The 17174-nt window shown below is 34.9% G+C and overlaps 1 long non-coding RNA gene across 1 annotated transcript in view; it reads right to left on the reverse strand.

Moving 5' to 3' along the window:
• LOC129057704 (uncharacterized) overlaps positions 1-17174 on the reverse strand; it is a 1380833-nt gene that overhangs the window by 886658 nt on the left and 477001 nt on the right. Inside the window, exon 5 of the long non-coding RNA XR_008522424.1 lies at positions 2125-2183. This is a non-coding gene — a long non-coding RNA (uncharacterized LOC129057704). The remainder of the gene's footprint in view (positions 1-2124; positions 2184-17174) is intronic.

Genomic DNA, 17174 nt, shown 5'->3' on the forward strand with positions numbered 1-17174 from the left:
AGCTAGTACTTTCTTTCAAAAGACAGAATCAAAACTATGTATTATGTGTATTAATTCATGTGTCATAATACTCTATGTAGAAAATTCTGAGGAAATCACATACACATACCTATTAGATTTGATAAACACATTTAATATGGTCACAGGTAATAAAATCAATATGCAAAAATCAATTATATTTTTATATACTTACAATGAATATTCTGCAAACATAATTTTTTAAAATTCCATTCACAAAAACAACAAAATACTAGTCAGGAATTAATTTAAAAAATGCAACCCTTGTCCAATGAAAAACTATAAAAGATTGCTAGGAAGACTGTTCAACGATCTAAATGAATTAGTAAAAATCCCATGTTCATAGATCGAAAGATTCAATAATTCTTATGATGCTAACTCTCCCCAAATTGATCTATTGATTCAAAAAAGTATCCATGAACTTATCAGATATTTTGGGTAGAAATTGACACGCCTATTATTAAAATTATTATGTAAATATAATAGCTTTAAAATAGTCAAAATAATTTTTAAGAAGAACAAAGTTGGAAAGCATAGGATACCTGACTTCTAAACTTTCAAAGTACAGTAATAAAGACAATGTAATCATGATGTACATACAGATAAGCATACAGACTAACTGGACCAAATTCATAGTTTGGAAATAAACTCTTAATTTGGTTATTTTTAGTAAAGAATCAAAGATAATTAAATGATGAGAGAATGGGCTTTTCAAGAAATAGTAATAGAACAACTTAGTATTCCTATGCAAAAACAACAGAAAAAAATAGAGAACTTAGCAACTTACCCCACACTATACACAAAAATTAAATCAAAATGGGTCATAGATGTAAATACTGTATAAGAACTAATATTATAAAACTTCCAGAGAAAACCTAGAAGATAATCTTTATGGCCTTTGGATAGGCAAAAATCTCTTGGTTACAGTACAAAAATATGATTTATTAAAAACATTATATTATTGAACTTCATGAACATTAGAAACTTTTATACTTGAAACACACCATAAAATGAAATACAAGCCATATTTGAGAGTCATATATCTGATAAAGGACTTACATCTAGAATATATCAATATTTTCAAATCAATATTTAAAAGACAAAAATTCCAAGTAAACAACAGTCGAAATATTTGAATAGACATTTTACCAAAGAACACATATGAATGCCTAATATGCACATGAAAAGATGCTCAATATCACTAGTAATTAGGGAAATGTAATTGAAGAACACAATGAGATACCACCGCACACACAGTAATGGCTATAATTAAAAAGACATAAAATGAGTGTTGGCAAGGAAGTGGAAAAATTGGAACCCTCACACATTGCTGGTGGGAATAAAAATGGTTCAGCTACTTTGGGAAAGAGTTTGGCAGTTTCTTCAGAAAAAAAGTACATCTACCATATGGCCCTACCTTTCCACTCCTAGGTATTTACTCAATAAAAATAAAAGCATATGTCCATGCAAAGACTTGTATATGAATGTTCACACTAGCGTTATTCATAACAGCCCCAAACTGGAAGCAACCCAAATGTGTATCAACCAGTAAATGAGTAAACAAAATGTGTTGTATTCATACCACATTTGCCAGATACGAAGGACTGTATATGGTACAATATTTACATGAAATGTCTAGAAATGGCAAAGCTATAGGACAGAAAGTGGATAATTGTCTAGGACTGGCTATGGGAATAAGAATGGACTAAAAATGGACAGGAAGAAATTATTATGTTAATGAAAATGCTTAATATTGGATTGTAGTGATGGCTGCAAAGCTTCATCAATTACCAAAAATCATTTAAATGTAAATTTACAGTGTCCGAGTATATGGCATGTGAGTGTTACCTAAGCTATATAAGGTAGATATCACATTTTGGCAGAACATGGCAGAAATTAGTGCCCCTCTCAAAGATTTATAAAGGCAGCCCTATTTATTTTTCTGTCTAATTCACCAATCTGACAACTATATACTGTACGCACCACTCATTCTTCAGGATGAATTTACCTGTTGCAGGTGGATTAATGGTCCCTCAAACATGTCTCTGTTACATGGAAAAGAGGACGTAAAGTTGCCGATGGAATTAAGGTTGCTACTCAACTGACCTTGATATGGGATGATTATCCTGGATTATTCAGGTAGGCTCAATGTAATCACAAGGTGTCTAATAAAGTAAAAAAGGAGAAAGAAGCGTCAGAGTTAAAGCTATGCAGCATGAGAAAAATTAGATTGGCCATTACTGCTGCCTTGGAAGAAGTAAGGAGGCCAGAAGCAAAGGTATGATGGTGGTCTCTAAAAGCTGAAAAAGGAAGAAAGAAAATGAATTCTTCCCTAGACTCTCCAGTGAAAAACCCTCTTGACACTTAATTTTAGCCCAGTGAAACCAATCTTGGACTTTTGACCTTCAGAGCTTTAACATAATAAGTGTGTGTTGTTTTAAGCCACGAAGTGGTAATTTGTTACAGCAGCAACAGAAAACGAATATAGCACCCAGCCTCTAGCTGCTGGAAATACTGGCTACTGATGAGTCATAGATATGTCTCTCACTGGAAATTGTCCTCAACTACAAGGAATTGACTAGTCTTGTAGGTTTTTCTTCCTCTCAGGGGATGCAATGACTAGTTGATATGGGGTTACAAAGACCTAAGTTGAAGGTAAATTACAGGTAAGCTTCTTAGTCTGCCCAGTCTTACCTTCATTTTCTTAAAATTGAATATCCTGAGGTCCTTTCCCAATAAACCTTCTGCATGCAAGTCTTCCTTTTAGAGTCTGTTTCCTGTGATACATATTGATTAATGCAAACTCAGCAGAAAGAGTCTATGCCTCTTCACGACAGCTACACATAAATCTTTGTGTCTCAAAGTTTAGAAGTTTTAAAAACTCTAACTCATTAAAGTTTTTCCATAATATTTCTATTCTCAGATCTTCCTTAAGATAGCATATTTTGATTAATACCTACATTCCCAGGGTCACAATACTGTTAATGCAAACTGATTTTGCTAACTTGGGCTTTTAAAGAAGTTTTTGTTTATTTAACACAGTGGTTTTGGTAGGTGAGGTTGAAATTCAACACACATGTAGGAAAACAACTTAAAACTGTTCTCCACTGACAATGTCCTCCCAACAACACATTGTAAAAAGGACTATATTTTAAATATTAACTTCATGGTTGCCTATAATATATGGAGCCATGAACAACAAAGGCCTAACTACATGTTTTCTTGCTTTGAAAATATCATTTATTAATTGTTCAATATTAAGTTGTGATTTCATTGTTACGGTTTATTTCTAATTTGGTATTGAGGGCTCTCTCTTGAAAGTGGTGAGAAGCCAAGACATCCCCTCTTTATGAGAGTCCAGATGAAAGGGGTAGTAGGTAGGGGAGTTAGGTTTTGGTGTATGTCTCAGGTAAGAAACAATGAGAAAGTAAAATCGAAACGCATAAAACAGAAGAAATGTATTACTCACAGGTCCTAAAGATGTTAGGGGCACTGATGAAAGTCTATGGGAAACCTGGAGGAGGCACAGAGGTCAACTGGTGGGGGAGGGAGAGAAGAGGAGTCTTTCCTTCAGGGGTTGTGGATTGGCTAGTTTACAGAAAACACACAGTAAGAGAAGAACTTATTTACAAGACTCTGGTGTTTGACTATTAGGTTTTATCATGTTCAACAACTGTGAGTGTGTGGGGTTTGGGTCAGTGGAATGAGGCTGTATTTCAAACGACTATACAGGGAGAGGAAGTTTTAGCTAGGCCAAAGGTGATGAGGTAAACTGACTTTCAAAGGACTTAGGTCAGGCTTTAAAATTAATGTCAGGACAGCAACTATATGAAACAAATTTATGACAAAGTCTATGTGGGTGACTTCTACAGAATTGACTTCTGTTATGCCTTAGTTTTTGAGTGACACCAGTCTAATTAATTGCTGTTCATGACTCATAGCTATCACAGATACTGGGTTTCACATGAATCAACAGTTAATAAAATTCACAGGTATTGCAAAGAGGTCATGAATCTGAGAAGCTCTATTAGTTTTGCTTAGTTTCCCCCTTTGTGAAATATGGATAACTTGAAAAGCACTACCTATATTCATCTTTTCGCTTTTTCTTATTTACTGAACTTTCATTGAGTATAATCAGAGAATCTTGCCATGTATTTGGCAAAAAGTACATCTTTATTACTGAGCTACTTGTTCAGATGATTTAAATTTAGGACCAAAAGAGACTCTAGAATGATTCCTATGTTTCAGGTAATCTGTTGGGAGAAAAAAATAATCTCAGTGATCTGATTCTATATCTAAGGAAGAGAAGCCTTAAGAGTTTACATGGCCAGGCACAGTGGCTCACTCCTGTAATCCCAGCACTTTGGGAGGCCAAGGTGGGCAGACCACGAGGTCATGGAGCTGGAGACCAGCCAGACCAACATGGTGAAATCCCACCTCTAAAAATTCAAAAATTAGCCTGGCTTGGTGGTATGTGCCTGTAATCCCAGCTACTTGGGAGGCTGAGGCAGGAGAATTGCTTGAACCCAGGACACTGAGGTTGCAGTGAGCTGAGATTGTGCCACTGCACTCAAGCCTGGGTGACAGAGTGAGACTCCATTGCAAAAAAAAAAAAAAAAAGAAAGAAAGAAAAAAGAGTTTACATGACCCCCAAGGATACACAGCTAGTGGTACTGAGCCCTTAAAATCAGAAGAACAAGATGGAAGGGAAATCAGGGAGATTCAAAGTATGAGGAAGATTTGACCTACTCTTGTTGGCTTGAAGATAGAGTGGGTTGTGTCAAAAGCATGAGAAGAACATGAATTCTAGAACAACCATTGATTTAGGGAAAAATCCCACACTCCAGATGAGAACCACAGCATTTGTTGACATTTTGATTTTAGCCATCTGAGACCTTGATCCACCATGCTATGTTGGACTTCAGAATTATGAAAACAGACATCATAAACAGATTTTGTTATAAATAGCTAAGTTTGTGGTAATTTGTTGCACAGCAAAAGAAAAGGAAAATTTGTTTATTCTGTCATTTCCACTGCATGAACCATGAGTAAAACATTTTTTCTTGGTGTTTCCTTCTTTCTAAAATCATAGATTGGGTCATCTAGAAACATGGAAGAAAGAAACACTGCCTGAAAGATACTAAAATGCAGGTGCATAAAAGTACAATGGACTTGGAAAACTGCTTTTACATTTTGATTTGGTCACTTACTGGCTCTATGAACTTAAGCAAGCCTATTTTTATTTTCTTTAAGTCTTACATTTCATGGCTGACAAAAAGAGAAAATAACAACTCTAATTATTTCTTAGAGTTGTTGTGGAGATAAATAGAAAAAAGTCTTTTTGAAGGCAAAATGCACATGATATCCAAACTGAAAAGCAGAATTCTAAATGGGGAGCTGGGAAGAGGAATGGAAGAGCTAAATATGTCTTTTCTGCTATAGTCTTTGCCAGAATCTTAACAGTAATAGTAGAATAGGATCCTCCCACTCCAGATATCTATATATACCATTTCTTATGAGAGTCTGATTCTAGCCTGAAAAAAATTGGGCCTGTCTTAGCCCACTTTCACTAATGAGAACTATATTCAGTAAACTGTTTTCTATTTTCAACATACTCTAAAGAATATGTAAAAAGCTCTGTCTGATATCAAGGTCCACTTCTTCATTGCTAAGGAATGGTTGGAAGCCAGGTGAAATGTCTGCTGATTACATATAACCCCAAATACTGTTCATTTATAACTCACACCCTTTGTTCTAGAAGATATTAGGACATGGTTTTTAACGGTGTAAGCTCTGTACTTGTTAGTAAAGGTACAGTTCCTTATCCCGGCCCCTGTAAGTTAACTCCACTCTAGATAAGGAATTTAACTTTTTATAATCTATAAAATGGGTATGGTAATAGTCCCTGAAATAGTCAGGGTTCTCATTTATATATATATATACACACACACACATACACATACATACACACACACATATATATACACACACATATGTATACACACACACACACACACAAAGGAATTGGCGTACACAATTGTGGGTGGCCTAGGCAAGTATAAGTTCCACAGGGGCAAAAGCTCTCAGGCATGGGCTGTAACTGCTATCCAAAAGCAGAAATTCTTCATCAAGACAGCCGCAGCTCTTCTATTAAGAACTTTCTACTGATTGATTCAGGGCCAACAAAATTATCTAGAATAATCTTTTTATTTAACGTCAACTGTCTCACATCTACATAATACGTTCATAGCAACAGTTAGTGTTTGGTTGAATAACTGAGGGCTGTAGACTAGACAAGGTGACAAATCAAAAGACCATCACAGCACCCAAATCATGGGCTTCTTTGAGGCACCAAAAGGAATCTATGCAAATAAAGTGTGTGTGTGTAATGGATGCCTAATATATTTTATATGCTCAAAAATTCTAATTATATGTTGTCATTATTGCCTGTTAACAATTGGAAAGGTATCAATTTTTATAAACTACTACACCATTATGCCTTTCCAAAATAAGGTGTTTTTCTGAATTTTTACTTCTAAAACAGTAAAATACAGCAGCATCTAACGGCTATATTTTGATGTTTTATTTGCCAATAGGAAGAGCAATTCTAAACCACTTTTGATGGAAAAAGTAATTAGGAAAACAATCCCTTATTTCCTTGGTACCATGACACTTCTATGATGATATTACCGTCAAATACTCCTTGTGAAGTACTAAATTAGGATATGTTGGTTTGAATATCTCATGTGCAAAATCAAAAAGGCTTCTTAAGTGTTATTGATGGGCCAAAAATTATGATTATATATATTCATATAATTCTGAGTACCATTATAACAAATTGTTGAATATGTTGTCCCTATACTTGTCAGTTATTATAGCTTTCCTTTTTTTTTTTTTTTTTTTTTTTGAGCCAGAGTCTCACACTGTCTCCAGGCTGGAGGGCAGTGGCACCATCTTGGCTCAGTGTAACCTCCACCTCCCAGGTTCAAGTGATTCTCCTGCCTCAGCCTCCCGAGTAGCTGGGACTATAGGTGCACGCCACCACGCCCAGCTAATTTTTGTATTTTTAGTAGAGACGGGGTTTCACCATGTTGACCAGATGGTCTCAATCTCTTGACCTCATGATCTGCCTGCCTCGGCCTCCCAAAGTGCTGGGATTACAGGCATGAGCCACGCGCCTGACAAACTTTCCGTGTATTTTTGACACTTGGAGTACTGTTATTGATTACACTATCTTTTCAGAATTGTTCAGTATACTACTTATTTCTGGACAATTCCCAAAATCTAGTCAAGTCATCTACTGTATTGCATCTCAAACTATTCACCATTTTATTTTAAATACCAAGCCACTGTGGACGAATACACCTTTAAATCCCAAAAATAAAAAAGTATTATTGGGAAAATAAAAACTGAAAATGCAAAGATCAATAACTTTTCACATACCCAATTTTTTAATAAATTCACTAGACAGTGCAATGTTTCAATAAATATAACAAAAATGAGAAAAAAGAAAAAATATGTAAAATTTGCACGCTGTTTATTAAAAGTATCCATAGAGGAAATTAATATAGATAATTGCTATTAAACTTATAATTTTTGTCATTAGAAAATTCTAACTTCAAGATAGGTTATAGGTAAAATAATGATTTCCATATTAAATGTCTGTTCTCACAGTTTCAATGAATACCCCGTATATCAATATTTAAAATGCGTAACCTGACAAATATCCAGATTGGATTGATGACTATGCTCAGTGGATGATCTATATCAAAATTTTTCTATATTTTGTTTCAAAAAGAATCACAGTAGAGAAACCAATCTCAAAGGGACAAGTGGATGGAAATGGAGTAAAAGATTTTAAAGCAATTTCGGCATGCTCAGGATATTCACATCTATTAACCGAAATGCAAGTGATGCTGCTTTCTGAAAATACCTTCAATTCTTCACCAGTAGTCAGTTCTAAAAATTTAAATTATCTTTTCATGAAACAAATGGATTCCACATTTAATACACTTCTGGGTTAAAGCTGGTAAATAAATATCACACACATATGCATGATTAACATCCAGCTCACTCCACATGCAACTTGAATGATCTATACCTTGTTCAATGAGGTGAGCCCTATAATCAGACATTTAGAATGTGAAGGTAATGTCAAATGCCTAAAAACATGGCTCAATACTCCTCAGTTTGTCTTTATCTCCCTGTGGAGTGGTAATAAACAGTTCACAAACTGGCACCAGTGTGGGGCCACACCTTTCACACTAGCATTGCTTTATTCCAAATTTTGCTGTATTATTTGTAGAAGACAGTGGAGATTATACGCAGCCTAACCTCTTAGCTACATTTGAGTAAATATTTTCAGATTTCTTAGGTTTGAATCAACACGTTTGCTCTCAAATAATTTGTATTATTAGGTTTTGTTTGCTTGCATGTGTGTTTGTGTGTGTGTGTGTGAGAGACAGAGTTTGCTGTGTGCCTCCCAAAACTTGTATAAAATTATCAGTTTGTGACTTGTTATATATATGACTGATTTATATTACCTTCATCGTGCAGAACCAAAATATATCCTAACAACATGTAAAATTAAGAAGCATATGATGTAATGTTTCTATTATTAGCTGTTTAAGGTTTTAGTAACAATTTCTGGTGTCATTTGTACATTTAAATTAAGTCAAACCTACATATTACGTTCATTTCTTTTTCACATGTTAAATCTTATTTCCATGTTCGTAGCAAAATATATTAGGTGACTCAGTATTTTCATATAGGAAAAATTTTAATCATATCAAAATTTGGTTTAGTTAAGACTCAAAAGCCTGTGGTATTTGAATACTGAATAATGAATTATCAAGGAGTTAAAATGACTTCAAATAAATATAAAATCAAGGTGCTAAATTGAAACACTAAATTATAAGCAGTGATTTGCATTGTAAAACATCCCCAAAACAATATCATATGAAGTGAATTTGTGTAGTGAGTTACGTAGTAACCCCTAAAATACATAGGTCCACCTGGAACCGCAGAATGTGATTTTTTTAATAAAGATCTTTGCTGATATAATTAGGGTAAGGATCTTGAGAAAAGGTCATTCTAAATTAGATTAGTCCTTAAATACAGTGGGTTTCCTTATAAGAGACAAAAAAGGAGAAACTGAGACACAGTTAGAAAGGTCATGTGAAGATGAATGCAGGGATTGGAATGAGGCCTCTGCAATGCTGGGGAAGAGCAAGATTGTCTGTAGTCATTAAAAGCAGAAGAGATGCCTGAAATATTCCTCCACAGAGCCTCCAAAAGGAGCTAATTCACCAACATTTCAGTTTTGGACTTCTGACCTCTTGAACTATGAGAGAATTAAAATATCTAGTGTTTAAAGTCATAAAATGTATGATAATTTGCTACAGCAACCCTAATGAACTAATACAGTGTGATATATAGTATTATTAACCCTATATTTTTCCCCTCCTTGTATGCATACACACTTTGTCATGTTACTTTTCACTAAACAGAGAGTCTCTTTCTTTGCCCCTTGATTTTGGGCTTGGCCATCTGACTTGTTGTGCTAACAGAATGAGGCAGATGTCACAGTGAACCATTTCTAAGTCCAGGCCTTCAGAGTCCTTGTATGTTCCTGCTTTTTTTTTTTTTTTCTTAAGTTGGTCAGGTCTGGAAAAAGAAGGTGCGTAGGCCAGCCCACTGGCCTGGGAGAATGATGAAAAACACATGGAACAGCACTGCTATGGTCAAGCCCAGTCTCAATTGGCTGGCTCCTAGCTAACATGGAGATTAACAATAAGTAATTGCAGTTTTAAGTCACTATATTTCAATAATGTTTTTTATACAGCAACTGTTTACTAATACACTGAGGGAATGTATCACTTTTTAATAACAAAATATTTGTTAAGAACTATTCCAAGTTAATAACTAATACTTAATTTCTTATTTGGAGGAGATTTAATCAGCTGGTATAAAAATGGCCAAGAAAAAAAGTAAAATAACTTTTTTTTCCTCCAGATTAGCAGGTCTTAGGTATCATATCATGTGATCTTTTAAAAATTAACATGAACTGGAACTTGGTATTCTTAACTTATCTATCATATGTGCTTATGTCAAGGGCATGATGATGTTTTATGATGTTCAGAAAAATCTACATCTGGTCACATTGCTCTCTTACTCTAAATGGTTCAGTTCATAAGGTAAACAGGTGAATTGCAAGCTACCTAACAAGGCTTATCATGGCCTGGCCTCCGCTTATTGACCTGGAGCAGACACCTTTGTGCCCCATATCATATCCCCTTAGCGCATCTGTGATCTCAGCTGCAGCTGCTAAGGACAGTTTATGTAAACACCAATTCATCTCATGATAGCAGCATCCAATATCAAGTGGACACAGCAAGTCTTTCACTTGCTTTCCAGCCTAGTGCCTCTCTTCCTACGGTAGAAGTTGTTGCCAGGCTGGCAGGGCTTCTAGGTGCACCCTGGAAATATGAGGGAGTTAGTACCTCAGGACAACCTCAGTTGATAGAGGTTGAATGCATATAGGTAAACGCTGTAGCTTCCTTTCCTACAGAAAGATAATTCTGGGTGGTGTTATTTACCATTCTCAGGGGGGCTGGTTAAATGGACCCCACTGTAAAAAGGAGTAACCTTGATAATTTAGTCATACATTACCTTTTCCTTCTTGCCTGTTATCCTTCCTGTCCTTTCATCTTTGCTTCCTGGGATCATCTCCACAGAAATTGTCTGTGTCCAAGTCCCTGGCTCAGGCTCTGCTTTAGAGAAAATCAAATAAAGACCTCCCCCCATCTTATCTCTCACATCTCTTCTCCCTTTCCCTTTACTCATTTTTCATCATACTGAGCTTTAGTACTTAGAGTTCCAAATAAGTTCTCTCACTCACATACTCTACTTTACACTTATTACTTATATGACTACCTGGAACACTTTCCCTAAAACCTTATCTTCTGTACGTATCTTATCTCAATCAGTTTTGCTTACTCTTCAAGTTCTAGCTTAGGCGCCACCTCTTCCATGATGTTTTTCGAAAGAAACCAAGTGTCCTTAAGTGCTACCATATGTGAATTCATATATCAATGTACTGATCACCTTGAATAACAAACAAAATTTTGTCTTACTCTTTTAGTCCCTACCAGCTGTTAAACCTATCACTATTTTAAGAAAGGGTAGGGAAATTTGCTCTCAAGTGCATCAAGCGGTAAGAACACCATATGTGTGATGTTAGGAATCTTCTGTTGAAAAAACATTTACAGACATTTATCAGCACTGTACTCAGATACATTTGTTTCTTAAGCCATGTTTACTGACAGCCTTGTTTTTATCTTCATTTGCTATGAAGATGTCTAAGTATAAACTTATGTTTCTGGATCAAACCTAGCGAAGGGAAAAATTTATTATTTCATTCATTCATTCTTTCAACAAGTAGTTACGTTCATTTTGTGTGTCAGGCACTTTAATAAGCATTGTTAAATAAGACATTGCCCATACCATTAAAAGCCCAGTAGGGAGATTCAGGTGATGAAGTAAGTCCAAGGATTTAACTGTATAAATGTTCCTTAGAAGAAGGGAAAGCTTTTGAGTCCAGACATAACCTAAGATAAGGCATAATAATGATGATTAAGATTTATTGAGAGCTTAATCCTTTCACAGCACACAGACAAGAGGAATATTTCAAATGTTGACAACAACCCTTCGGTCTAAATAGTTATTATCCACACTGTATTGAATAGAAATTTGTAGCAAAGACAAACTAAAGCAATGTGCCCAAAGTAGAACAAAACTAAGAGTTTAGGTGAGAATTCTAATCTAGGTTTTCTGGAACTGCAATTCATGTGCTTGGATAGCATATTTCAGTTGTCCAGGTATTATATAATAAATTACCAAAGTGTTCAGGTGAATGATAGAGTAGGCAAGATTTAATTCAGAAAGAAATTATTGGTAGATTAGTTGATAATTGATACACTGGTACAATTATGTTTTTCTTTCAAAGTGGAGTTTTTTCAAAGTAGGAGTCAGAAAACTTGCCAAAGCAACTATTTTGAGTAAATTCACACATGCAATCTGGAATTTTTTAAAGTGTTGTAACTCAGAAGAGTATTTTTAAAACTCACAAATGCCATTGCATGATAGAGAAATATTATATGTTTCCAAGGGAATTCATTGTTTTAACAGAGGCTATTCATTTGATCTTTCTGATTTGCTGCTATAGTGGATGTTGAGGTACAATGCCAGATTTTCATTATTTTTCTTGCCTTCAGATAAAGAAAGCCATGTTGCCCAGGATTGTGCCTCCTACTTGGGGGCAGGCCATATGCAAAGGCTGCTTGATGTGAGAATAGAAAGGCCAGGACGTCTTGCCTCAATATCTCTCCAGGGTCATCTCAGTTCCCAAGTTCTTTGTAGCATTGATTGAGATCTTTGGTGTGACTGAATCCCAACTCCTCCTTCTGGCCAATTTTTCTTTAATAGCTCTCCTGTAAAAAATACTCTCTGATCACCTTTCTATGTAAAAATCTGTTTATCAGGGTTTGAAACATAACTGTACCCTACTTATAAGCTAACAACTTAGTCTTACTATAAATGCTGGAAAAAGACACAAGACTTCTGGTTCAGAGGCAGATGGTGTTATCAATCATGGTACAGTAAGAAGCATGAGAATAAAATTATCAGTTCTACCCATTCCTCTAAAGTCTAACAGTGGCAAAATGAAGGGCCCAAAGAGATGTCTGCACATATGTACATTACCTTACAAAGGAGGAACAATAAACTTGGGAAATATAACAGGAAGTGAGAAAGCCTGCCCTGTGTCATGGAGGGAAATATTTTGCCATGCCTCAAGATTACTCACTGTATATATAATCCTGAGAAATGGCTTCTATAAAGAGTAGTTGGGGCTCTACACTCTTGGCACATGTAACAAGAACTTATAGGATCACTCAGGGCTAATGATAAATTTCTTCCCCCAACACTCTGTATGAGAATTTGCTTCACAGGGAAGCCAATCTATGATTTAAAAATTCACTGTAGAATGGACGAATCTACACAGTTTCATGTCCTATTCTTTATTATTTGCTATTCTCATCAGGTAACATGTAGCATATATAATAAATATGATGAACTGCTAAGTATGTAGCTTATATGATAAATACTATGGACTAATAAGGATTGCCTTAATGATCATATTATACAGCCGTTCTAGAAGCAAATGTGTATTTATTTAGCCATTATTTAGTTATTATTAATAATCAGATAATATGTTTTATTAATCTATATCCCAAGGTAAACTTTAGTTTTATATATATATACACAATATATATTATGTAATATATATTTTATATATAACTAGTTATATACATAACTAAAGTTTTTATATACTTCATATAAAGTTATATATAAAGTTATATATGGTTATATATAAACTTTAGTTTTATATATGTAACTATATTTATAAAATATATATAAGTTTATAAAATATATAAAGTTATACATAACTATAGTTATAAATATATATATAAAACTAAAGTTTACCTGGGAAAATGGATAAATAACCCATTATATCATCTGATTAATGACTAAAAAAATTACTGCGTAGTTACTATATAAAGTAAAATATAGGATTTACATCTGGATTTAAGTTTGAAAAAAGGGAAAAAGCAGTTTCCTTTGCTATACCAATTAATTTCTCAATTTAGGCGAAAGCTTTCATAATGTCACTGTTGTGGAAATTTTTAAAATGTGAATTATAGCTGGAAGAAATGATAAAACTCAATGGAAAGAGAATAAACGAAGGAGAGTAGAGTATAAGGTAAAAGCAGAATAAAGCCTTCTGGAATACTTTTAAAAAGTTCTTCTAAAGTCGTTAAAATAATTAACATAATTGATGTTACTTTACATGTTTTCAATTCCCAGGTATTTGCCTACATGCTTTCTATAAATTAAATTGAACACTTGGTTATGACAAGAATTTTCTTGTCGTACTTATGACAAGAATTTTCTTATCTGAAGAAAGAGAAGAAAAACTTGTAAGCTTTGTTTTTGTCTGGAAATACCAACTTCTACTTCCCAAATCAAATAAATAAATAAATCCATACATATATTGAAAGATAATTAGATATCATTATTGTAAAAAACACTTCAAAAATATTCTTGAATTTTTAAATGTATTTTCTTAAACTACATGGCTCTTAAATTCTTTCAAAATACTTTTGTGAGAGAATTATTGCTGAATCTAAAGACTGATTTTCATTAAAGAAGAAATGTTGTGATATTATAAAGGAGTCAAAAAAATTAAGAGGAAATATGTAGCAGATTATTGGTTAGGATTTCTCAGCTAGAGAAAGTGTTCATGGAAAAAATTATTTCACTTGAAAGAAGGAACAAATAAAGGTTGGAATAGAGGCAATGGACAGCTTTACTATACATACCCTCATATTAATTATTAAATTTACTTTCTTTTTTATCTAAAGAGGCAGATCTGCTACTCATAAAAACCTTTTGTAGAAGAAACACTATAATTTTACACTTTGGTTTTGACACAATTCAATAATACAAGAAGTAATTTGGGTTGGAAAGGACTTGCATTTTGTAATGAGTTAAAATTGAGACCAAAGCTCTATCTAGTGTGTTAGTGTGAATTGGTGATATAAAGGTTCAGGATGGGTTTTAGATACAGGCAGTATAAAATGAGCCTGACACACTGTGACCAAATAACTTCTGTGATTCATAGAATTCCTCTACAATAGAAGGTGGGGTGAGACTTTGTTGTTGTTGCCAGAACTGGCTAGCAAGGTCTAGAGCTCTGACATTTGATAGACATGTGACAATAATTGGATGCAGAACCCCTTCTAGAACCCACTCAGAGATGAAAGGCCCATCTCTACCACAGTCAAATAACATTCCATTCTCAGTTCCTTTAGGAAGGGCTCTGGAGCTCTCTGCTCTTATTGTCTGCCTATCCTCTTGAGTAAAATCTCCTAGAGTGATACCTCCCCACATGGAGAGCACTGGGTAAGTGTCATGGTCTCTGGTTTTCTCAGCTTACTCTCATTATATTGAGGTTTTGCCCTCTGAGCAAGCAGGAGCAAAGGCACCTCAGGCAACAAAATTCTCAGCCTGCCATGTCTAGGGTAGATCCTCTGTCCTATGGGGAATGGTTTGAGCAAGAGAGCCCATAAACTCTCAGCCACACTGATTAGGAATTTAGCTGCTGGGCGCGGTGGCTTACGCCTGTAATCCCAGCACTTTGGGAAGCCGAGGCAGGTGGATCACGAGGTCAGAAGATCGAGACCATCCTGGCTAACACGGTGAAACCCCGTCTCTACTAAAAATGCAAAAAAACTAGCCGGGCATGGTGGCGGGTGCCTGTAGTCCCAGCTACTCGGGAGGCTGAGGCAGAATGGCATGAACCAGGGAGGCAGAGCTTGCAGTGAGCTGACATCGTGCCACTGCACTCCAGCCTGGGCAACAGAGCAAGACTCTGTCTCAAAAAAAAAAAAAAAAAAGAAATTTAGTCTTTGCAACTTGAATGGTGGAGTAGAGAAATTCTGGTAACTTGCCCCTTGTCTTGAAATACTGTATCTTTTGACTAGGAACTGATGGGACAGCGAACCCTGTTTTCTTAGTCACACTTCCCAAACTGAAGCTTCTCTCAATCATCACGTGGGGATGAGGATAGGAACATGAAAGAGAGGGAGCAGGTCGTGACCAAGTTCTTTGACTTTCATTGTTCTTACCAATATTTAGAAGATTTTCTAAAATAGGTATTTATTAATTTTCTGTTTTTTTCTTAGGTCTAATTTCAGAGACTTTAAAATGGTCATCTGTTTAAATAATTTTTGCCAGTCATCAACAGCATTGCATTGGGATTGGCTCTGCAGAACTCCTCACGCTGCCATTCCTGACATCCGAAGTTGATCAGGGCATTTTCTTAATAAAGTTATTAGAACAGATTCCAAGTTCTGAGTAATAGTTGAGACATCAAAAGCATCAACAAACAAGAACTGAGCCAATCAATTCAAAGCAAATTATAGCTTCTCAAAAACTTCAAAAATGCCTTCTACTCAGTCCAACAGACAGTTTTGTGTGAGTCAATGTAAGATGTTACCGAATATATTTGGCCTAAAATTGTAATATTAGTCATGTCCCGCCTCAAATGCTAGCTTCCCTTAATAGACTATTGTCTATAATTTACGAATTTGCTCTATAATTATCAACCAATTAAAAAATATAGAGAAGGCAAGATGGCACCAGAGGTGATTGTGATACATATTTGGGGACTGGGGAGTACAAAGTCATTCAGACAGTAAGGGTAGCACAAAGACTAATACAGAAGTTTATCCTTTCTGCATGTTCATTCTTTGCTGTCATATTCTTATCTGGAACTTGAGATTTGAGTAGATGATCTCCAGGTCAGCTGGAATTCTCACACCCTTCGATTCTATAAGATAATAGTCTGACATCTACGTGATAATGTTGAGGAGAAAGTTGGAGATAAGGGATTAGAAGCTGGCTGAGAGTTCAGAAGTAGAGATTTATACTAAAGACTGATTATTATTGATCTTGTATTTTAAAAAATGAGAAACAAGAATAGGTTTGCTTTTTGTAGAAGGACAAATGAAAGAAGAAATCCCCAGAAGGAAAGACAGAGACAGAAAGAAAAACAGGACATTTTAAAGCCCTTGATCTTAAAAGTAAAAATGTCAAGAAGAAAATATGATCAATAAGGTAAACAGACAAAAATATCTACAACGTATTTGGGAAAAAAAGATTTACTTTTCACCTGTCAGTTTTGTAAAGTGTGTAATAATAGTTTGGAAAAAGTGGTGAAGATAGTAGCAAGTTTGTGTAAAATAACAGAAAACTCAATAAAGAAAAATAAAAATTGTATTATAAAATAAAAAGAAGCGATAAGGCTATAGGTATAGCGGCCTTGATTATATATACATATGTAGGTAACAAATAACAGCACCACTTGAAATAAGTTTAATAATCCTTTCCCTAAAAGGTAAATTGAATTTACTTTTATTTGTCCTCTTTCAAATATTAGAGGGCATCTACTGCTTATATCATACTTGGATTTAGTGTATAACTTATTTTTACTGTGATCAAGAGCTTATAGTTAAAGAGAATTCTACCACAAC

Source organism: Pongo abelii, chromosome 12, assembly GCF_028885655.2.
Source record: "Pongo abelii isolate AG06213 chromosome 12, NHGRI_mPonAbe1-v2.0_pri, whole genome shotgun sequence".
NCBI classification, from domain to species: domain Eukaryota; kingdom Metazoa; phylum Chordata; class Mammalia; order Primates; family Hominidae; genus Pongo; species Pongo abelii.